Source organism: Petaurus breviceps, unplaced genomic scaffold (assembly GCF_028583685.1).
Source record: "Petaurus breviceps papuanus isolate PSGF00001 unplaced genomic scaffold, PetGlider_PUasm1.0 90696, whole genome shotgun sequence".
Lineage (NCBI taxonomy): Eukaryota > Metazoa > Chordata > Mammalia > Diprotodontia > Petauridae > Petaurus > Petaurus breviceps.
The window spans coordinates 3591023-3616084 of NW_027187314.1; the positions used below are offsets into that span (position 1 = coordinate 3591023).

At 34.6% G+C, this 25062-nt stretch overlaps 1 pseudogene; it reads right to left on the reverse strand.

The window, feature by feature from the left end:
- LOC138144327 (HAUS augmin-like complex subunit 2 pseudogene) overlaps positions 1–15618 on the reverse strand; it is a 93039-nt pseudogene extending 77421 nt beyond the window's left edge.
- Between the last annotated feature and the right edge of the window lie 9444 nt (positions 15619–25062).

Consider the following 25062-nt stretch of genomic DNA (forward strand, 5'->3'; position numbering starts at 1 on the left):
CCACTTTACAATTTACCTAAGGCTGTCTGGGTACCTCTCAAATTTTCTAATTTGGGTAGTAAATAGGGCTTTGTATGCCTCAGAAATCCATTCAGAGGATGCTTATTTGTGATGCTGGCTTAGACACAATGCTGCTGTTCTGCAAGTTGACTTTTATTGTGGTAGCTCCCTAAGTGACTCACTGCTTTGATGACTCTCAATATTTACTTGAATTCTTTGGCTTATTAGAGAGTATACTGAATAAAATGTGGATCATTATTCATATCTGTGATTCAATTTCCAGTTTCTGTCAGAGATTGGTATGATAGGTAATTCAAACTCATAATAAAGAAATACATTAAAAGGCAAATGGCAATTATTTCATGAGATTTGATAGGCTTACACGCCTAAACTTAATCTTAGTGGACAATTAGTTTCCTTAACCCCCTACTCAAATACTTTTGAAGAACAGTCTAAAATCCATATCCCATTGGTTCAGCTTTGCTTTTATTGCCAAAGGCAACTTCAGCTCATTTATATGAAGATAAAGTCAATAGGACATGCAGTGTTCTCTTCATTGCCTTTCATCTGGTGAGAATGCAACTTTTACAGATTTGAGGTACCTGCTTCATGACTGGGATTGAGGCTGTATTTTTTTTTTTTGCAACTTGAGTAAGCAAACTATTGTTAAGATTTTGCTACATTCACCCTCATTATTCTGGATGTAGATCTCACCTTCAAAGAGTAGAGAGACATTCCCCAGGTCAATTTGTGATGTTCCTATTTGACCTGTGGATTCCGGAAAATACTTTGAACAATGACGTCAATAACTGGTTGAAAGATAATGGGAAAAAACCTAATTTGGAAAGTATCTTTGTAATAATCACCTCATCTTGAAAAGATACATTCCTTCACAATGAACCTAATGGACTGGGTCCCACCTCAACTATATAACCCCAGAAAGCTAACTCATGTTCTAGGCACTCTGAAAGCAAGGAATGTTTCTGAAAATAAATCATAGGTTGCCACAATATAAGTTAGTGAATGGAATTGTTTAATTAAAATTTGAAAAAAATTGATAGAAAAATCAACAAAATGAATCAGAGTATTGGGCATCCATAAACGTGAAGCTCAGTCTCTCACAAAATAGCCACATCCTCACTGAGGATCTATAAAGGACACAGATCATTTTGGGCTACCTGATGTGCTCAGAACAACCTTAGATGATGAAATTAATTAATGATAAAGTTTCTGAAAAGTTGGATAGCCTCAAAATTATTTATAATTCACAAATAATAAAGAACAAAGATAATCTTCCATTGCAGATGTTCTTAACCCGAGGTCTATAGGATGCCCCACCATGATCAGTAGAAATGATGACTCAATGGATCTTTCAAAAGAGACCTTTCCTTTTTCGTCACTTTCTTTCTTCAAAATCCCTTTTACATTCCCTTATGGGACATGTTGAAATTAAGGTTTAACTGGAATAATGTTTTTCAGGCTATTGTTTTGCTTGATAATTTTTCTTTGTTACTGAAAAGGAAGGGCCTAGTTAACTTAAGAAAGTTATAATGGGTTAATCCTTCATTTAGTCTTCTAATGTTTGAGAAGGAAATTTATGAAGGTTCATTTTTATACCCTTTGTTCAGGTATTCTAATATATGTATATGTAGAAAATTATATGTGTATTTATTACATAGATGTATGTACATATCTATATACATATAAAGGTATAATACTATGTACACACATGCAGACTTAGGTTCTGTACTGTTCTACATACTAGACTAATAGCCTATTTTAGTATTTGAAAGGGAGATTATAAAGTCTAAGTTACTGCAAATATAGATGATTGCCCAAATAGGCTACCTCAGGCAAGTTTTTAAAATATAGCCCTTATATTAGATTCTTTTTCCTTATAAAAAAAATGCCCAGATATACTTTGGAGAATGTCCTCATTCTCTTGACATGTTTCCCACCTACATAACTATATGCATGTTATTAAGATTAATTTCCACATATAAGCACATAACTTACAATGTTATTGCACTAGTAAATCTTTTGTTAGACTTTTTAGCTTTTCTTACAATCTATCTCATGCCTCCACCTATAAAATATTAGAATAAGACTTGTATAATTTGTTTTATATGACTCTAGATTCTGAACCCTGGAGAGAGATTGCTATCTGCATCAAAAATAAAAATGATCCTGTGGTAATGATTAAAGGAAAACTTTAGTTGAAGATTATTAGATCTTCTATAAAACTAGTCATCTTCTCTCATATACTATACCTATCTGATCTTTGTTAAAATTAGCAGTGGGGGAAAATGAGGTTTCTCTTTTCTTTTCCATATTATATTTTAAGTTGCTTAAGATAATCATGTGAGGGAGAGGTTGGCAATCCTTCTTGCTCTCTAGATATTCAATCAAAAAAAAATTGTCAATGGTCCTACTCCAAAGAAAGCAATGAAAGCGAGACCATTTTTACTGGGCAATCTGAAGGCACTTGTTCTCACTAACAGACCAGACAGGAATAGTTGCTGAAATGCATGCTTGAATTAACCTAACTTTTATAAATCAAAAAATGATTTTGCCTCTATTTATTATCTCCCCAAATGTTATGCACTCTGTAGACTTTCATATTATATTCTCTTCTAGGTTTGGAAGCACAGACAAGCTGATTGCATCCCAAAGATTTGCCTTCAGATATGTAAACTTTGTGGCTGAGTTGTTTTTCATCTCTCTAACCTGCTTGCTGACTGACCACAGAAAAGCTCTCATTTGTACATAATTTACTACCCTGAGATAAGAAACTGCCTCATCTGCAAGTCCCCATTCCAATTCAAATAGTATGGGAGGGATTTGTAGACAAGAGAAAAATAAAATAGAGGCCACAGAATGTATATTATGTATGTGTGTGTGTATACACACATACATACATGCACACATATGTGTGTGTCTGGTTTGTTAGTGAGAACGAGTGACTTCAGATTATCCAATGAAAATGTTCTCTTTTTTATTGTTATCTTTGGAGGAGGACCATTGACAATTAGTTTTTTGATTGACTATCTAGAGGGCAAGAAGGATTGTCAATCTCTCCCTCAGATTATCTTACACATCTTGAAATATAATATGGAAAAGAAAAGAAAGCCTAATTTTCCCCACTGCTAATTTTAACGAAGAGCAGATAGGTATAGTATATAAGTGAAGATGACTAGTTTGATAGAATGCATATATAGAATAATTTTATACACACACACACACACACACACACACACACACACACACATGCTCTTGAGGCAGCTAGTTGGCTTACTGGATAGAGAGCTAGGCCTGGAGTCAAGAAGACCTGAATTCAAATGCAGCCTCAGTACTAGCTGTGTGACTGAGGCCACTGCATTCCTGTTTACCTAATCCACTGGAGAAGTAAATGGTAAACCACTCCAGTATCTTTGCCAAGAAAGTCCCATTTGGGGAATTGGTCATGACTGAAAAGAGCATATTATCTTAAATATATAATATAATCTTAAAGATGAATATAACCATACAATTATATATTTGTGAAGATAACTAGGGGAAAAGGAAAAGAATCTCTATGTTCTAAAATGTTTATAGCAGCTCTTTTTATGGTAAGAAAGAACTGGAAATTGCAGGGATATCCATCAATTGGGGAATGACTGAACATGTGGTATATGATTGTGATACAATACTTTTGTGCTATAAGAAATGATAAACTCAATTATTTTAGAAAAAACATGGAAAGACTTGCATGAAAAAATGAAGAGTGAAATGATCAGAACCAAGAGACCATTGTATATAGTAACAGCAATATTGTTTTAAGAATGATTTTGAACAAAGTCATTTTGAATAGTGTAAGTACCCCAATTAACAATAAAAAAAACATGTGAAGAAAGATGCTATCTGAATCCAGAAGAACTGATAAATAGAATTATATATAAAATAATTCTATCTATCTATCTCTCTCTCTCTCTCTCTCTCTCTCTCTATCTATCTATCTATCTATCTACACTTATTTGAGTCTGGTGATAGGCATCTCTGGGGGAAGGGAAGAAAAAAGTAATTTACATAATAATTTTGTTGTATATTTGAAAGGATTAGCAAGTTGTGCATAGTAGATTTGCAGTTTCATGTGCAACCATCTTTTTTATTCTACCATGTTTTGGGAATGCTTGTTTTATTTCATAAATTAAAAATAAAAATTATCATAACAAAATATAAAATCATCTTAAAGATAGTTATATCATAATCTCTAGCTGGGTGGCACAGTTGAGCAATAGGCTGGAGTCAGGAAGATTTTATTTCAAAACTGAACTCACATACTTAGTATTCCTATAACCCTGGAAAAGACACAACCTTATTTTGCCTCAGTTTCCACATCTGTAATAATGGGAATAGTCATAACACCTTCCTCCCAGGGTTGTTGAGAGGATAGAATGAGCTAATGATTGTAAAGCATTTAACACCAGTGCCTGGCAGATAGTAAGCACTATATAAATATTAGCTTTGTTACTATTATTATCTACTAACAGTACAGATTATGAGGAATTTTCAAGCACAGTTCCTTTCTTGGTCTGCTATTCATAGGTTGAACCCTATGAATAAGGATGGGAAGGAAAGAATATAGGATAGTAGTTCTTTCTCTTATTCTTGCCATTCCCCATGGATAAGTACCATGATCATTGACCTCTGAATTTAGCAGTGCAAATCAGCAGTTCTTCATAGAATACACTAATATTTCTTCCTTTTTATAAAAATTAATTTCATTAAAAAAAATTTGAACTTACACTCCAAAAAGAAAATTTTCATATACATAGTAGGACAGAAAACAGCATATAAATGTATGAATCTCTGTGAGATACCATTTATGAATCTCCATTTGATACCATTTATTTTTTCTAAGTATTTAATAAATTCCACACCTTACTTTCAAAATTGCCATGCTTTTTTTGCTTTATCTACATGGTAGTTACTTAATATTTCAGCAGTTTCACTCTTGTAGTATGTGTACAAAATATGTCCTGGGGTATATCTTGTCTCCTGGCTGCCAAAGCTTCTTTTTTTTTTCTGGACAAGCAATTCCCCAACACACTTTTTTCCCTAATTAGCAGCCCCTTCTATTACCATATGTAGGGTGACGTCAAGCTTAAGATGCTTCTAACTGTCCATAAATGTATAATAAAGGCTTAAGCCTCTGGATTCTGAGCAAAGCAAAGAATAATCAGACCCACTGATCCTATATTCAAAAAGAGATGATAAATCAGCTAAGGATTGCCACTAAAGGCAAATACTGGCAGCAAATAAGCACCATAGTCATCAAGAGCCCACACAGGAGTCTCATCTAACTTTGCCCTTGGATTAAGGTGTCTTAGTGGGATGGAAATGGAACCCACAGTGGCATGAACACAAATGAGTGATACATAACATACCATTGTAATGAAAATACCTTGCTTAGAGTAGGGACTTGTGTTAGGGCAAACTATAATTAGTTGATGCCTTGTACTCTTCCATGACTGTTTCTTGACCTCACCATATGCCATACCTATTTTCCAACTCGAAATCTGCCATTCCAGGCTACTTTATGCCTCTTTGTCTTGCCAACTGAACTTTCTGAATTTTTTGGGCTTAATGTTATAGCTGTGCTCTGAGTTCCAGATCACAGCTTGAAACCACCCTTCTCCCTTCACTCATAGCTTCATTATGATGGCCTAAGCTTACTAAGTATCCCTCAATTCAGTTCAACCAGCATTTATTAAGTGCATATGCACTTAATAATTCTAGGGATGTGCTGGGCTCTAGGAATACAATGACAAAAACATACCATCAAACAGTCCTTGAATTTAAAGATCTTCCATTATCTTAGAAAAATGCATCATTCACACTGATAAAGTAGATTCAAATTTGGTGCGTAAAATTTGGAGAGTAGGGAATAATATCAATGATTGGCATAGTGAACATATGTCAGCTTCTACCATTATATGTCATAGAGACCCAACATAAGCCTGGAAAATTTAACAATAATCATACCCTTTAACTATGTTAATTAATATTTGTTTATATATTATTTAAGAGAGACTGTATGGCATAGTAGAGAGAAAAATTATTTCAGATTTAGAATAATTTAGATTCTTGTTCTGTTTTTTGTACATTATCACAGACATTTAATTATTAAGTACCTGAGACAACTCTTTGTAACTAAAAATTTCAGAACAGTTCCTAATCTGCTTTCATAGAGGGAACTCCATGCAGAAAACATCACCAAATCATAGATGTTGGCATATGTATAATTATATATATATATTTTTTTTTTCATTTAGCATAAAATATGAAATCTAATTTCAAATTATGGACATACACAACTTAAAACTAGATTTCATATTTATCAAATATAATTTAATAACTTGTAAAAATCCAAAAGGTCTTTGGAAGTGATGAAATTAATAATGGTAACAGAACTTTACATACAATGCTTTAAACTTTGAAACATGTTATCATCCAAATGATAAAGTAATAACACTCATAAATTTTAATGCAGGTTTGCTTTAAGGAATATAAAAATTGTTACTCTGAGAGATCCCTTTGGTGATAGCCTATATAATGACTTCAAGTAGTGACTAACTGCTCTAATTCAGGCATTAATGATATTTTAAACTTTGGGCAACCACAGAATATCTTTACAAACTGAAGGAAGGTTGGATATTCGGTGAAGATCACCTGAAGAGAAAACTCATTGTTGACCTTTTGTATTAGTTTTACACACCTTTATATAGACATGATAAGTAATATACATTGGACAAGTTGAAATCTTCACAAAATCTCATAGTCCAAAGATGATAGAATTTATGAATAACTTTAAAGATAAATAAGTGGCATTTTCAATGACTTTGAGACTATTTTGTTATTTGCTACATTCTAGTTCCTTGAAGTAAATGAGCAGCATGTAGTGACAAGGGTTAATTCTAAATCAAAGATATTGCCTAAATAATGTAAGTAATGAGGGAAATTTCATGCTCAAAAAGAAGTCAGGCCTTACAAATCAAGATATTACTTCTTGAGAGATAAAAGAAGTAAAGTAAATTCTAATCAGTGATTATGAAAATTTAAATCCCAAGCAAATTTTCTGTAAATTTCAGCATACTAGAGTGATTTTGAAACTCAAAGATGGGGAAATGGTGTAGAGATTGGTGAAATTATGAAAGGATAGAGTATGGGTAGATAATATATTCATGGTATAGAGGAAAGATACTAGATTTTGAACTAAAATATGTCAAAGTTCCAGTTCTAACAATAATGATTTGCTTTACCTAAGAATGCACTATTTAAGTTCCCTAAAACTCAGTGTTCATACCTTTAAAAACATAATGGTATTCTCACTACTTATCTGGATTTATAGGTTTGTTATGAAAAAGAAAATAGGTGGTGCATAAGGTGCTATGAAATGTGAGAATTTACCATACATCAAATTGCAAGTTACTGAAAAATAACAAAAAAATTGAGTAGTTAATGACAGGAAAGTCACTCCAAGAGAGGTGACTAATATTCTAGTTTCCTTGCAGAACTGATAAGTTATGGGGCCAGATAAAGTCCACAATTTTTTTTCCAAAATGCTTCACTTCATATCATGAGTTCCTTAAAAAAATATTCTACTAGATTTCTCTCAAATCAGGTTTAATTCCAGCTTTCTTAACTGAACACATACCTATTGTCACAAGATGAGAACATAAATTATCTCTCAAAAATAGGGCAGTTACATGTTTATTTAGTTTATTCAAAACATTCAATCCTTGGATCACTGAAACAGTCTGCAATTATTTAACAGAAAATAATTATTGCCAAAGTGTAAACAAAAAGCATGTCAAGAAATAGAATCATGAAGAATAACTGAATACTGATTTGGTATTTATTGAACAATATAATCTAAAGTACTGTGACACTTATACAATCTTTATGGATTATTGAGAAACCATTGACTCAGAAGGTCACATGTATGGCTTATTTGTGTACTATAAATATGTAAAATATATCTGAACATAGTGAGAATATAAGAGAATTTTATGTTTCTTCCTATATTTTTCCAAAGATAGTTTCTTTTAAATAAAGCTAAGGTGTGGTTTCCAAAATCAAGAGGAAGTTGATCTTATCTCTCCCATTCCCAAAATCCCAAAAGGATTTTGAATTACGTAGGGGAGAGAATTATACTGGCAATTTAGTTCCTGTAGTATTAAGAAATCTTTTAGGAGGAAGAATAATTTCAGAGTTGTTACTTTTTGTTGAAGATCCATTTTTTTCTTAGTGATTTTTAGGTTCAGGCTTGGAGGATATATCTTTTAGTTTGTAACTTTAACTCCTTTGCTTTTTAGATTTTATTTTAGATTTAGATTATATTTTCTAACCTTTCCTACATTTTCTGGTGAATACAGCATAATCCTGAATTATTTCAATTGCTCTCCTTCTCCACCCTTGACATTAGATCTTTTCTTTTATCTTGAAATTTAACTCCTTTCTCTTTGACAGTACTTTCTGGTTTTTGAATTATATATTTAGCTAATACTAAAATAACTTTGTAACATGGCCATGCTTTTTTCTCATATCTAAAAATCTTTACATTATCTCTACCTTTCATAAAGATGTTTTGTATTTTATAAGTATTTTTATAATATTTGTAAAATTTATGTTTATAAGATTTTTATATTTAAAAAATTAAGAATATTTCATAATATAGTTAGTTCCTTATCAGTGTTATTACTGTATAATAAAAATTGTAATATAGTTATGTGTTATTCCTGTTCACTATAACAACTTCAAAATATTGTATTATACACACATAAACAGAGAGAAATTTGTATGTGTGTGTGTATGTGTGGTTGTGTGTGTTTGTGAATGATGAGTTAAAATATTAGTCCTTTTATTATTGTTGAATGTAACAAGTGAAATTAATGGCTTAAGAGAATCTAGTTATAACTGATTACTGAATAACATGGATTTTCTTTTATACCATGGGAAGCTAAACTAATGAGTTATCTCTGGAGTAGAATTCATAGTTGCTTATTTCTAGTGATTAACTGATTTTTTTTTCTATCTGTAGAGACTATTTTTAATCCGTTTTCTTAATTCCAAATGAACATTTTTGCTTCTACTATTGTGCTCTGAATTTCTTTTAAGAATATTTTATTTTGTTCTAATCCTCAATTGTACAAAGGCTCTTATACCAGTGTCCAGTGTTTGTTGGGAACTCTTGTGATGTAGTGATTTTACAGATGTAGATTTATTTCTGTTTAGGGAAAAGTCACTGCTATACATTTATCTGATTTAAATTTTTTGAACTTGATATCATTAATGATGGTTCTGCAAGTAATTCTTCCTCAACAAACAAGTGTAAAAAAATACCTATAAACAAGTTACATTTGCAACTGTGAAAATATTCTAAAATTTAAGGTCTTAATTTATAGGCTGTAGTTTTTTTTTTATTCCCTCTTTCTTTTTCTAATGACTGCTGCTTCAAAAATATAGTTTGGAAGACATTGTTGTCCACTTTCCTGATACTCCTCAGTAATACATATTAAATACTGATATTCATTGACTGATTCACATCAACTTTTTGTCCACCCATACCAAAGATCACTCTGGCATAATACATGCTTTATGACTTTCAGTAGTAGGTTGCCCCTTTCTCCTTGCTATATTCCTTTTGTAGGTAGTAATACTCCTCTCTTTAATCCAAGGAAGAAATTCTTAATCTTTTTTGTGTCATGGATATCTTTGGAAGTCTGATGAAGAATTCAGATCCCCTTTCAGAATGTTTTTAAATGCATAAAACCAAATACTTTTTGTTCAGTTGTGTCTGACTGTTTGTGACCCCATTTGGTTTGGTTTTGGAATCATTTACCTTTTCTTACCCTAGCTTATTTTACAGGTTAGGACACTGAGGCAAACAAGATTAAGTGCCTTGCCTAGGTTCACAGAGCTAGTAAGTGCCTGAGGCCAGATTTAAGCTCAGGGAGATGAATCTTCCTGATTCCAGTTCCAACATTCTATCCACTGAACAACCTGGCTACACTAAAATAAAATCCATAGGATTGCAAAGGAAAACAAAGATTGCTAAAAACATATTTTTCTCATCCATTTTCAGGGTCCCCTTGAAATTTATCTAATGAACCCTTGGGGATTTTTCAGGTTAAGTATCCTTGGTCTTAGAGTTATTTTGTTTGTTTGTTTTTGGTGTGTGTGTGTGTGTGTGTGTGTGTGTGTGTGTGCAATGCACATGTATTCATTGATTATAGTATTCTCTGGTTTTGCCCCAATCCACTGAAAAAAAATTGACTTTTTTCCTTTTCCTAAAGAATTTCAATGAAATTCAATCATATAAAAAGAACATAGTTATACCAAAAAAAATATTCCTGTGGCAGGAGTGATTGAGGAAGATACCCTGATTTGCTAGATAATGATACTTTCTATGGGGATAAATATGAGCTCTGGACTGTGCTGGCCTGGACAAGTGCTTGTATGCTCACTGATAAAGAATTATACTTTGTAATAATGCAACAAATTCTGATTGGTCCTTGGAACTGAAAGTATGTGTTAAAGGTTAGGCGCTAAGCCAGGAAAAGTGTCCCATTAAGTAATCTATAAAAGGAGAAAATAAAAATTCTACTTTTCTTATAGAACCTTTCTCAGCAGAAAACTTTGTACCATACTTAACTGAAAACAACAGCAACTGAGAATATTTACTGGGAGTTCTATTTTAGCCCCTATTACTTATTTCATCCCACTCAATTGTCTTTCATTACTATCTCCTTCAATTCTATCTCATAAAGAGTTGGCTTTTCTCCTTGCTAAAGTAGATCTCTCTATATACACAAGTGTCTCCTTTCCACCTGTCTTCTCTATCAGATTGTTCTTAATATCATCCCTACTCTCTCACTGATCTTCACTCTCTCCTTGTCTTCCAGCTACTTCCATATGCCCACACACATACCCATCTTTTCCATCATCAAAAACTGTCATTTTATCCTCCCATCCTTGTTAGCTTTCATCTTATATCTCTTCTTCCTTTTATGACTAAACTGCTTGACAATGCTGTCTAGAATTATTAACAGCACTTATATTTCTTCTCACTTTCTTAGTAACTCTCTGCATTCTGGTTTCTGGCTTCATCAGTCAACTGAAATTGCTTACTCTAGATTTGAAATAATCTCTTAATTTAGAAATCTGATGGCCTTTTGTCAGTACTCATCCTTCTTGACCTTTCTACATCCTTTGACACTGTTGGTCCCCTTATTCTCCTTGATATAAACTTTTCTCTACCATTTTCATTACACTACTGTCTCTGAGTTCTCTTCCTTATCAGTCTCCTTTGCCGGAACTTCCTCCAGGTCACACCCACTAACTTTAGATGTTACCCAGGGCTCTGTCCCATCCCTTCTTCTCTTTTTCCTCTATGCTATTTTATTTGCCAATCTTTCGCATGGATTTAAATTTTTTTTATTATGATTGCTCTCAGAGCTCTTTATGTAGCCTTTCCTGATCTCTAGTCTCAGATAGAAATCTCAAACTTAAAAAATTCAAAGCTGAACTCGTGTTTCTCCCCAAAATTTCCTCTCCTTCTATTTTCCCTATTACTGTTGAGGTTTTCAGTCTCCTCTTAACATTTAGGTTCACAGTTCAGATATTCTTTACTTCTCGTTTTCTCTTTACCTCTATGATCCAATGAGTTGCCAAGTTCTGTCATTTCTAACTTCTTGACATCTCTTATATTTGCCACATTTCTTTTTCTGAGACTGCTACCACTATTGTGCAGGCCTTAATCATTTCATACATGTACTAATTCTGGACTTTGCTCATTGGTCTCCCTCATCAAGGCTCTCCCTATTCCATTGCAACCTCCTCTCAGCTACAAAATTAATCTTCCTAAAGTGCACATCAACACCTTTTTAAAAAAAAAAAAAAAAACAACAAAACAACTTCTATGACTCTCAGTTGCCTCCAGAATCAAATATAAAATTCTCCATTTGACTTTTAAGGCCCTTCATAACCTGTGCCCTGGCTCTCTTTTCAGGATTCTTACACTTTCCTTCTTCCTTTCCATTTACTCTGTGATTCAGTGACATTTCCTCTTCTGCTATTCTTCATATAAGACACTCCATTTCTTGAAGCTGGGAGATTTCACTATTTGTCCCCCATGCCTAGAAATCTTCACCCCTCTTCTTCTCTTGGCTAACCTTGCTTATTTCGTGTCTCAGCTAAAGCCATATCTTTTGTAAGGGACCTTTTCCTCTTAGTTCCTTTTCTCTGATATCAACCCTCATTTGTCTTGGTTATATCTTCTTTGTACATACTTGTTTGCATCTTTGATGGTGACCTTTTTGAGGGCAGGTAAGAGACTTTGTTTTTGGCATTTTTGTACATATCCTGGATTTAGCATGGTACTCAAAGTATATTATTTTTCTTTTAAAATATTTTTTATTTATTTTTAAATTTAAAAAATTAAATTCAAAATTCTCTCCCTCTTTCTTTCCCCTCTGCTCCCCACCAAAAGGCTAGCAGTACATAAGTTATACCTATGAAATCATGATAAACATATATTCCATCTTAGCCACGTTATACCCCCCAAAAGCAAGAAAAACAAAGAGAGGAAACTAAACTTCAATTTGCACTCAGAGTTCATCAGTTCTTTCTCTAGAGGTGGAGAACATTTTTCATCATAAGTCCTTTGGAATTTTCTTGTATCATTGTGTTAATTGTATTAGCTCAGTCTTTCACAGTTTATCATAATTACAATAGTGCTATTACTATGCACACTGATCTCCTAGTTTTGCTTACTTTTACTTTTCATCAGTTCACATAGGTCTTTGCCTATTTTTTCTGAAACCATCCCCCTCATAACTTCTTATAGCACAATAGTAATCCATCACAATCACATGCCACAACTTGTTTGGTCACCACCCAATTGAACAGAATTCCTTCAATTTCTTATTCTTTGCCACCGCAAAAAGAGTTGGTATATTTTTGTACATATGGGCCCTTTTCCTTTTCCCTTGATCTCTTTCCAATACAGACCTAGTGGTATTGCTTGGCCAAAGGGTATGCTAAGTTTTATAGCTCTTTTGGCATAGTTCCAAATTGTTCTCTAAAATGGTTGGACCAGTTCACAATACTCTACCAACAGTTTATTAGTGCACTTGTTTTCCCTCTTCCCTTCTACCATTTGTCAGTTCTGCTAGGTGTGAGGGGGTACCTTAGAATTGTTTTCATTTGCATTCCTTCAATCATTAGGGATTTAGAGGATTATTTCATATGATTATAGATAGCTTTGAGGTCTTCTGAAAACCACCTGTTCATACCCTTTGACTGGGTTCCCTATATAATTGAGACAAGGGAACTTTATCAGAGAAACTTGTAATTTTTTATATTACTCCATTGTCTATGTACCTTTTATCAAAATATAGTTTCCTTGGTTATCCCGTTTAATTAGATCTATTTTTAGTTTTTCTTTGTCTAAGATCATGGCTGCTACTCCTGCCTTTTTACTTTAGCTAAATCAAAATAGATTGTACTCCATCTTCATATTTTAACTCTCTCTGTGTGTCTTTCTGTTTCAGACTTATGTCTTTTAAATGATATATTGTTGGATTATGGTTACTAATACATTCTGTTCTCCACTTCCATTTTATGAGTTAACTCATCCCATTCACGTTCACACTTATGATTACTGTGTATTTCCCCTAATCCTATTTTTGTTTGTTTATCCTTTTCTCTCTTTTTATCATGTCAATCTTAAAAAGAATATTTTGTTTCTAACCACTGCTGCCCTTGATCTGCCATCTCATGGAATATCCTGCCCTATCCCTTCTCACATGCTCTTACCCCCTTATTTATCTGTTGGGTAAGAAATTTCTATACCGAACTGAATGTTTGTGTTTGTGTACAATTGTACATTTGCATACTTATTCTTCCCTTTTTGAACCAATTCCAGTGAAACTGAGGTTCAAGTATCTCCTGCAACTGTGAAAGTTCTTCCTTGTACAGATCTTTAATGTGAGATAATTTCCCTCATTCTACCTCCCTTACCTCTTCTCAGTATATCCCTCTTTCTCAGCCCTTAATTTATTCTGAGATCATCCTAACATAGCTGACTCACTCACATCCATGCACTCTTTCCATATAGACTCACTTCTATCTGCCCTAATAATGGAATTATTGGAATTGCATGTATTGTTTTCCCATATAGCAATGTAAACTGCTTAACTTCATTGTGTCTCATGATTTCTCTTTCATGTTTACCTTTTTATGCTTCTCTTGAATCTTGTATTTAAATGTTAAATGTTCTACTCAGCTCTGGTCTTTTCATCAGGAATGCATAAAACTCTTCTATTTCAATAAATATTAATTTTTCTCCTGGAAGTATTATACCCAGTTTTTTTCTGGGCAGAGTATTTTTGGTTATAATCCTAACTCCTCTGCCTTCTGGAATATCATATTCTAAGCCCACTCTATTGAAATGTAAGCTGCTAAATCTTGTGTGATCCTGATTGTAGCTCTGTGATATTTGAGTTGTTTTTTCCCAGCTCCTTGCAGTGTTTTCTGCCTGACTGGGAGCTCTGAAATTTGGTTGTGATATTCAATGGAATTTTCATTTTGGGATATCTTTCAGGAGAGGAATGGTAGCTTCTTTCACTTTGTATTTTGCCTGCTGGTTCTTGAATATTGGGGCAGTTTTCCTTGATAATTTATTGAGAATTAATTTCTAGGCTTATTTTTTTTATTTTTATCCTGACTTTCAGGTAGTCCAATAATTCTTAAGTTATAACTCTTCAATCTACTTTCTTGGTTATTTTTTTCTAATAAGATAGTTCAGTAGCTTCTTCTGGTTGTTTTCATTGTTTTCATTTAATTTTATTTTTTCTTTATGTCTCATGGAGTGATTAGATTGGACTTGCTGAATCCTAACCTTTTTTTTTTTTTAATTTCTTCATTGAGCTTTTGTATCTCTTTCCATTTGGCCTAATTAGCTTTTTAAAGGAGTTCTTTTTCTCCTTGAATTTTTTGCCTTTTTATGACTTTGGGGTCAATTTTGTATTTTAAGATGTTATTTTCTCCAAAATTTTTGATTTTTTTTATCAAGCTGTTAATTCTCTTTCCATAATTTTCTTGCATCACTCATTTTTTTTCCTCTACCACTCTTACCTGTTTTTTTTTAACTCTTCCAAGAATTCTTGTTGGGCTTCTGTTTCTCTAAGTCTTGGGTTTTAGCTATTTTCAAATTGTTGTCTTCTGATTTTCTGTCTTGGTCTTCCCTTCCATCCTAGTAGCTTTAGATAATCTAGTTCTTTTTTGTTATTGGCTCATTGCAATTTTCACTCTGGCTGTTTCTTGATTTTTCATTTTATATTAAAGTTGGACCTCACCAAGCTTTAGGCATTTTTGTGCTGCTGTTTTCAGAGCTAGTTCGGGGATCTGTAAGTTTTTGGTGCTTCCAAAGTGCTGCGATCCAGAGAGAGGTGTGGTCACTTTTTCTGGCCTCCACTCTGGAAGGGCCACTGCAGCAGAGGCAGTAATGCTCTTCTTGGCCCTGGAACTCTGACCAGGTCCCCTGCTCTCCTGCAGCAGCAAGTGCTTGTGCATCTTTCTTCCTTGGAATTGTAATCAGGGTCCCTGCTCCCTAGTGATCAATAACAGGTACATCTCTCAATCCTGGAAATGTGAATCAGAACTCTGTATGAACAATAGAGTTGCCAGTCAGCACCAGCTGTTCCCAGTTCCAGCAAACCCCTATAATCTCTTTATGACCAGTTTTTTTGACCCCTTTAAAATATCTGAGTTGGGAGCTCTTAAATCAGCTGTTACTGCTGCAGCTATTGGGCCTGCCTTCAAGTGCCTCCAAGGTGTTGGAGTTCTGTGGGCACCAAGCTACCTCCAACCACAGTATCTCAGATCTCTCCTGCAAACTTCCTAAATTGTCTTAGAGAGGTAAAAAAAAATGTTATCACTGTGGGCTTTTGTTGGCTTGTCACTCCAAAATTTGATTTGAGGTATTATTTTAAAATTGGAAGGAAATGTTGAGTTTCCTGAAGTGCTGCCTCTAATTGACCATCTTGGCTTCACTTTCACCACTTTATAGTTAATTCTTAATAAATAATTGTTGACTTGGCTTGATTTTCTCTTTCCTACTCTCTTTTTTTATGTGTTTCTTGGGGCTGTCAAATGTCCCTCAAACTTCTAGCAAGGGGGTAGAGGCTTTCTTTCTCCTCCTTTCCCCAGAGACTGAATAGACTATGAATACATGAAGTAAAATCATTTAACTTTCTTAGGAAAGCCTTATATTGAACCTCAAGTCTCCACCTGAGTGTTCTGTTTCTCTCCAAGCCTGACAGATGGATGTTTCTGGAGTAGATTAGGGATACTAAAATGAAAACCTAAGCTAATATAAAGATTTTTAATGACTACTACTGGTACTACTGATGGGGGAATGGCAATAGGTTATAGGCAGGGGGAAGAGGGGTGGAGGCTCTAATAGATGACCGGAGTCCCTGAGTCTGGAAGGAATTCACTAGGCCCAAGAAAACTTTGAAGTCAAGATTTTAAAAGTTTGTTACACTTTACAGCGGGAAGGGGTTCTTAGGGAACCTGCAAACTTAAAGAAGTCACAGGTATAGTTTTAAGGAGTCAAGACAGTAAATCAGATATCAATTATGCTAACTAGGTGACTAAGGGTGTGATTAGGGAGGAGTTAAGGAGTGGTCAGTGCTTAAAAGAACATGCACTTTTAATGTCAACTGCGCAGGTGTATTGCCCATAATTCACTGGGAAATAGCCCAAGGGGGGCTACCTGGAAGTGTGGTTTTAGGCTTGAAACATCACTAAGTCAGCTAGTAGTCAGGGCTGACTGAGAAGTGCCTAGTCTGCCACCCATCTGTGTCATGTTTGACAAGATGGATGTTGGGAACCAAGGCTAAGGGAGACTCAGTATGTGTATAATTGGCTAAGGAGTTAACCTATAGATAGTGCATTGAAGGATTCATAGATGGAGCTGGCCATTATACTAAGAGGAGATAACATTTGCCTAAGCTAAAATATTTATAGATGGTTTAGTGAAGGATTCATAGGTGTAGCTTGTTATTTTTCCAAGCAGAGATAAACAGTTCATGAATTGTTGCTGGGCAGAGTGCTGGCAGGGGGAAGGGGCAGAATTAATGTTCTGAGACTGGAGAGGGGGAAATGTGATTTTACAAACTGGTTTTAGAAAGTGATTTTACAAACTGATGTTACAAACTGAAATTACAAATTGGTTTTACAGACATAGATCCGAAGCACCCCATCACTACTACTAATTTATCATCATTATTAGTGTAATTCTCAAATTTTCATGAATTTCAGAGGTCAGGAGTTCCTTAATTAGAACCAGTTGCCTAGCAATAGTTGCTCCCAAAACTTCAGTCCCTCAATTACCTACCAAGAGAAAAAAACCTGTAAGATTGTGTAATTTAAGGGATTAACAAATAACAAAACCATGTCGTGCCTTACCAGGAGATTCAGTCAATATAATTAGTCACAGGGAAAAGTGAAATATTTTTCTGCAGTCTTATGAAGGTTCTCATTCTGAAGGAGAATGTAATGAATGTAATATATTCTTGTTTTAGGTTTGAATTTTTAACATTTGTTTTATGATGGAGGAAAGTGATACAAATGGTGGGGGTAACATCAACTTGACATTCAGCTCTATAGTCTAGAGAGGAGTTGGGCAACCTGAGACCATGAGGGCACATGTAGCCTTCTAGGTCTTGGGGTGTGGCTTTTTGACTGAGTCTAAGTTTTATAGAATGAACCCTTTTATTATGGGCATTTGTTCTGTGAAGTTTGGATTCAGTCAAAGAACTACACTTGAGGACCTAGAGGGCCACATGTGACCTCAAGGCCACAGTTTCCCCACCCCTGGGTTAGGCTATGCTAGCTTCTTAATCCTGAAATTCAAATGTTTATATTAAGGTTCTCTAAAAGGTCATTACAATCATGTAACCAAGGGGTAAACAATGATAGGAATCCCATCCCCACCATCCATTAGAGTCCCTGACACATATACTGTCTTAGTTTTTCCCTTAAAAAACTGGAAAGTTGTCCCTGAATTTGTGTTTAGGGGATGAGGACTTATGCCATTGTTGGGATTTTCTGGTCATTTGCAGCATAAAAAGGCTAGCCCTTCATGCTTGATGGATGCCCCATTGCTATGCCCATACCCATTAGCATACCCATGTCTATCTAACCAAAACACACTCTTGCTGACATACATTTTTTTCTATATGGAGAAAAGGGAGGGGTCTCTATCTACTTAATCCAGTGCTTGTTAAATATTTTTTAAAAGATATTATTAATCTTTTGTTGTTGTCTAGAATCACAGTTCAGAGACATGGGGATGTGATTTGAACCCAGCACTTTTCAAATCAATCTGAACTTTTTTGTTACTTATGATACCATGAGTAACTGTTTCTTTTCTTTTAATTTAATTTTTTTTTCAATTGACAAAAATCTGTTTTCCCTCTCTCCCTTCCATTCAAATCTCTGTACATCAGGAAGGGAGGTAGAGTAACAAAACCCTTGTAGAAATATGCATTATCAAGCCCCTTCTCTCCCCCCCCCAAAAAAAAATCCCACACTTGCTGTGTCTGAAGATATATATGCACACGAATGTCTTCATCTGCTGTCAGGATAGGAGTAACATGCTTTATTAGAGGTCTTTTAGAATAGAGACAAGTGATCTCTCTGATGACTTCTAAAATCTTTCAATTATTTTTATTGATTATCTTATTATTGTACAAATTGGTCTTCTGGTTCTGCTTACTTCACTATGGTTAAGTTGACACAAATCATTACACAGGTTTGTATGAAAACACAACTTTTGTGTAAATAATATTCTATTACATTCATATATCGTATTTTTACAGTCATTCCCTAACCTATGGGCCTTCCCTTAGCTTACAGTTCTTTGCTGCAACAATTAGAGTGGTTACACATTGTGTATATGGGTCTTTTCCTTCTTTCTTCAATTTGGGCTTCAAGTCTAGTAGTTTATCATTAGGTCAAAGACTAGACATAGTTTAGTAACTTTTGAGTCATAGTTTCAAATTCCTTTCCAGAATGGTTAGGCCAATTCACAGCTCAACCCACAGTGCATTGATGCAGCCATTTTTGGACAATCCCTACAATAATTGGCAATTTATTTTTGTTGTTGTCTTTGCCAATCTCAATGGCATATTATGTCACCATAAATTTGTTTTAATTTGAATTTGTGTAATTAATTGTTAAAAGCTCATATTCCAAGTTATTAAAATCTGGAGACATTTTCTAGAAGAGGTACCCAACTTAAAACCTCAGGTAACAATCACAAGCATAGAAAAAAAATGAATGACCCCCCAAATGAGCACAGACTAGACACACATGATACATTTTTATTGAGGAAGCAAAACTTCCTCTTTTTTCCTAGAGGGAAGACCACAAACCCATAACTTCAAGGAATAAATTTTATAGTCTATAGGCAGGTAGATAAATAAGGAATTTAAGATGCAGCACTTGGTGATTCAAGAGAACCTCAGAGTACTCCAGCACAAAAATAAATCTGATACTAATCCTTTGCTAATTTTGTCTTTGCTTGCTAGAAGCTCCTGGCTCCTCTACTCTGGCTATATCACTAACCTCTCACTTAAATACTTAAGTTCTGAGCTTGCCATTTTTTTAGTAATGGCAAACACCTTCAGAGTAAAAGGGCAAAAAAATTCTTTGCAAATGGCTAGTTTGGTCAATCCCTCCTTCCCCCGCCCGACCTGCATTCTGGCCACATCCTATTTTTCCCCATATTGGGTATGCCTCCTTTGCTATTTTCCCTACTTCCAAGCTCTTCTTTCCACCAAGGCATAGGCTCATTCCCAGGCATAAGTAGGTGAGGAGAAATGAGAAGCAGACAGAACATATCTTAATGATACCTTTACCCTCCCCCAGTCATTTTTAATGTATTTCACTTCCTTCCTTATAATATAGTAAAAGAATTAAGTAAAATTGACCAACAAAGTGATTATCTCTAATTGCATATGAAACAATTCACTTTCATTGTTCCTCATCTTTCCAGTACTAAGAGAGAAGTGTATTTAAGGTTTTGTTCTCTATGACGGAGACCGATTTTTGCAATTAGTCTGAGTTCAGCTTTCTTTTTAATATTATTTTCATTGACTTTTCTGTATGACAGTTATTTTGCACATTTTTCTTCTGGTTCTTCTTTCTACACCTATTATTTGTACAATACTAAAGTAAGTTTCAAAAGGATTACAAAGTTTTAATGAAATACAATTCTCATGAAATATGCAGTCTAAAAGGGGGATGAGATATCAAAGAGATACATAGAATAAATGTTACATGATAAGGACAGTAACATTTTCATGACAAATGGTTAAGGTTCAAGGGACAAGTTGAGAAAATCAATCCAGGGGATCAGGGTTAGGTGCAACAGGTTGATACTTTTAATCATGGAAAAGGTATAAGAAAAAATGCTAATAAACATTTTTAAGAATTAGCAATTTTTTTCCCTTTCTGTAACTCAAGTGATAAATTACATTTCTGATGGAATGATTCAATTCTTACATCCAGACTCCAAAATGAAAACATGGATAAGTAGGACAATTAAAGACTGTAGTTAATATTTGATAATTAGCATTAGTCATTCAGAATGTTTTCAATTCAGATGTAATTACTTTCTCCAAATCAATTGAGCTAGACTGTTGTCTGACATGAATAATTATGTCTGTTTAGTAATACATGCTTATTAGTTATTTTAGAAGGGGTTTTGAAATGTGTTTATTTTGTTATAACATACCCAATATCTGGATGATATATTCCAGGTTGGGATTGATTATTTTATCTCAAAGCAACTTATATATTTGACATTATACAGTTGTGGAATTGGAACTAGTGGTGCCTTCAAAAGGTATTAAATTTGATCATTTTTGTTGGTCCCTCTTGGTTTGATTCCTTTGAAAATGGCATCCAGTGAGAGACAATACTGAAAGGGGAGACACTTTAGCCCTTTATCACTCTCCAGACAAAATATGGTCCATGAAATAGTCCATGGTCACATGGCTCTGCATTTTCCCCCCAGTATAGGAGAATTTTGACAATTAAAATACAATAAGAATCCAGGAGTTTGAGAGTTACCTGAGAACTAGGATTCCAGGAGTTGAAGTCCATGGCAAGTATGGCAGTCATCCCAGCATTGATTTCTCAAATAACAAGGAGTAACCTTTTATATCTAAGTTGTAGGTTAAACAAGGTCTCATTAGGCATTAGTGGCTATGCTTAATTAGGCTGTGTGTTTTCAAGGAAGACTAAAGATAGTCAGAAAATGAAAAGGCAGAACCTCTTTAATAGGATAAAGCAGTTGTTTGTAAAATACTCATGGATGGACAAATGTATGTATATATCTATGTGTATTATATGCATATATATACACACATATGTATATATTATATAATGAATACCAGCTTTAGGAAAAAGCAAATTCATATGATTTATTCGAAAAAAAAAGTCAACTCAGATGTGGCAAAAGAGTATAAGATGATAGAATAAGATTATATGTGCAAGAAGTGGAGGAAGAGGTTTCTCTGATCAATTCATCTACCTATACAGTAAGGTATGATATCATAAGCATTATAATCATCTTCATCATCATCTTATGGACTATATGGAATGGATATTTCCCTTGGAACCTCATGTAGGATGAATCTTTGATGAGGGATGGATTAGTTGACTAGGACTATCATGAGGTTGAGTCATTATTATATAATTGATACTACAAAAGGGGATCAATCATAGAGTTTCACTTTTTCCTCCCTTTTTCAGAGAACAGCTAAAAGAATACCCATTCTTGGGCCTATTCAGCAATCTGGTCTCCACTTGAAACACCAACTCTACTCTTTCCCAACTGTAAAATTGAACTTGCCCCAGTGCATCTCAGACTTTGCTATACCAGGTCTTATTTTGATAGGTTTTTGGCTTCCACCATATATTTTTTTTTAAATTTCCAGCCATATACCTGTAGCTTCCTCACCCATTCTAGCTCCCTTAATGAATGATCACCCCTCCCCTTAGAAAGTAGTCTCCTTGAAGTCAGGGACATTTTAATATGCTTTTATTTGCATTCCTAGAACTTAGCACAGTGTCTAGCACATAGTAAGAACTTAATGGACTCTCTATTTACCTATCTGTCCATCTATCTACTCTCCTCATCAACAACAACACCCAGGAATGAATAATGTTTTCTCTGAGGCAAAGGATTATCTAAGTTTTATTTGCTCTCACCCATTCCACCCAAAAGAAATGTCTCTATTATCAATCAATAGAATGACAATAGCAAAACTTCACATATTTTCAATTATTTATTCTCAGGAAGGGGAACTACATAGGCAGGTGGGGGCGGGTCCTTCAACCCCAGCCAGCTAGAGAAGGAAGGTTGTTTCTGTGCAGCCCCAACTTTGATGGCTCTTTACTAGCAACTAAATTATATGAGTTCTGGAACCTAATTTCCTGGAGAGAAAAAGAGAGTTGTTGGGCAGTACTGAGAGAGAGACAGAGACAGAGAGACACAAAGAGAGAGAGAGACAGACAGACAGAGACAGAAAGACAGAGGCATACAGAGACATAGAGAGAGAAACAGAGACAGAGACAGAGATAGACACACAGACAATGACATACAGAGACAGAGAGACACAGAGAGACAGAAACAGAGAGATAGACAGTGAGACAGAGACAGATAGACAGAGTTAGAGACAGAGACAAAGAATCTGATATCCAGCTATCAAGCAAAGAAGAGAGGTGTTTGTATTTTCAGAAGAGGATTATGTTTATATTCCCATGATACTAAAAGAGCAAGAATGGGCTAAAGTCATTTAATGGGAAACAAAAAGAAAACAAAGCAAACAAAAAACCCTTGACTTCTGTTTTTGCTGTTTCTGGGTGGTATTCAAATGGTGAAGTATTGATGCAAGGGGTGTTGCATCTCTAGCATCCTGATTCAGTCAGTCAGTCACTCAATGAACATTTATTAATTACCTAGTATGTACCATGCCCTGTGCTAGGCACTGAGGATAAAAGTATGAAGAAGAATGGCATTCCTTGCCTCCAGGATCTCACAATCTAATTCCTCTTGGAGAATGTTCTGAACTCTCAGATTTTCACAATAGATTGGAATGCCTGTATAAGCTGTTGCTGTGGGGAGGGTGTGACAGTTCCTGCAGTATTAGGGATAATTGTTTCTTAATTAGTAGTCCCAAATTTCCTTCCAGGGGTAATCTACACCCTCATGGAAATCTCATAATGTAAGATGAAAAAAGGTTGAACTCACCAGGATGTCATGGGACAGGAGTGGTTATCTCCCTAGAAATCTCAAATAAATTTTTAATTTGTAGAAATTGCAATCCATTGAGTCTGTATGATTTACAGGTCCTGGATGTAAGTCATGCATATTCAATGGCCTACGGTGAGTGCTTTATTATTTTTAGAATACTTTCTTTGGGATAAAATAAAGTCTGTCCTCTACCTGATATATACTGTTACCTTAAATACTTGTGTAGAATCTTGGACATGGTTTTTACTCACACCTCCAAGAAATATGAGTGACATAGATAAGAGCTAAATATCCAATATCTTCATATATACAAGATGAATTCTAGTTAAGGGCAAAGAAAACCAGAGTCCAGTAGAACAAACTGCAACTGATCCATGTAAACATAGAGATTAAAGATGGTGAGACATAGCTACATAGATTAAAGGAACAACCATGAATTTGTTTATTTGTTTATGCTCTGAAAAAATAAAGACTGAAGTATAAGAGCTAACGAAATATAGCTCTTCCTAGATCTTTTCCCAAAATTCAGAAGGTACTTCTGCATAGCATTATCATCTAAGTTTTTAGGGTAGACAGTTTATTAAAGATTTACACTGTAGCAGGATAAGGGAAAAAACAAAGCTTTTCAGTAGAAAACACTTAAGACTGAATTTAAAATTATTTCTATATGAATAATATGAGTATTGCGGTGTAACAAAGTGATTATATTCCATTTGAGTTCCACCATGTTTGTATGTATGTACATATATGCATACATTGATTTTTGTTACCATAATTAAATATTGCAGTGACTTCTAGAATATTTTTAAGCAATATTTTCAGTCCCATTTAACATGCCCTCATTTATCTACTTAATGATAGCTGGAAATACAAGCTTTTAGAGCCTCTCTAATGGTTCCAGGGACTATTTGAATGCTGATGTCCCAAAATGAGCATAACATTGGGAGTGTCTGACCCTGAAGAAAGGAAAAAAAAGCTGTTAATATAATGAGCTAAGGATGCTTTAGTAACCTTGTTAGAAAGCAATTGAATAGATGAAGTAGCAGAAAGGAAACTCAGATTTAGGCTTAGATTACTTTTATTCACAGTTCTATTCATTTATTTAGTAAGCACTTATTAAATGTACATTACATTCATTGTACTCTGCTAGCATTAAAGAAAAATTGTGTGCTTCAACAATTGTGTGTAGGGAGTTGAGCTTTATGGAGAGAGACGTGAGCAGAGAACATGGATGCTCTTAGGCTGAATTTTGCCAAAGTGATTTCTTTGGAAGCTCAGGAGTTATGAAAAAGGAAAAAGATGTTACTGATATTTGTTTCCTCTTTTCAAAAACCTTCCAAAGTGCGGAAAATATTTTTAGCTCTTATACAAACTTAAAATAACACTTGCCTTTCTGGGGTTAGGAGAAGAGAAATTGGAGATGTTCTGAACACTTTAGCATTGTATAGAGAAATTCCTGTGTAGGTAGTGGAGCCAAGAGAATAGTGGCAAGATAACAGGTCATACCTATATGGAGAAGATGAGTGAATAGCCATCAACAAAACTGATTTTGCTTATAATCCGAGCATGGGGGCCAGAGGAGAGGGACTGAAATGTCTCCTTTTTCCTCATGCAGCATCTCAGAATGAAAACTTTCTCCATTTTAAACAAACAACCTTCACAGATACATAGCTATATTAGGATAC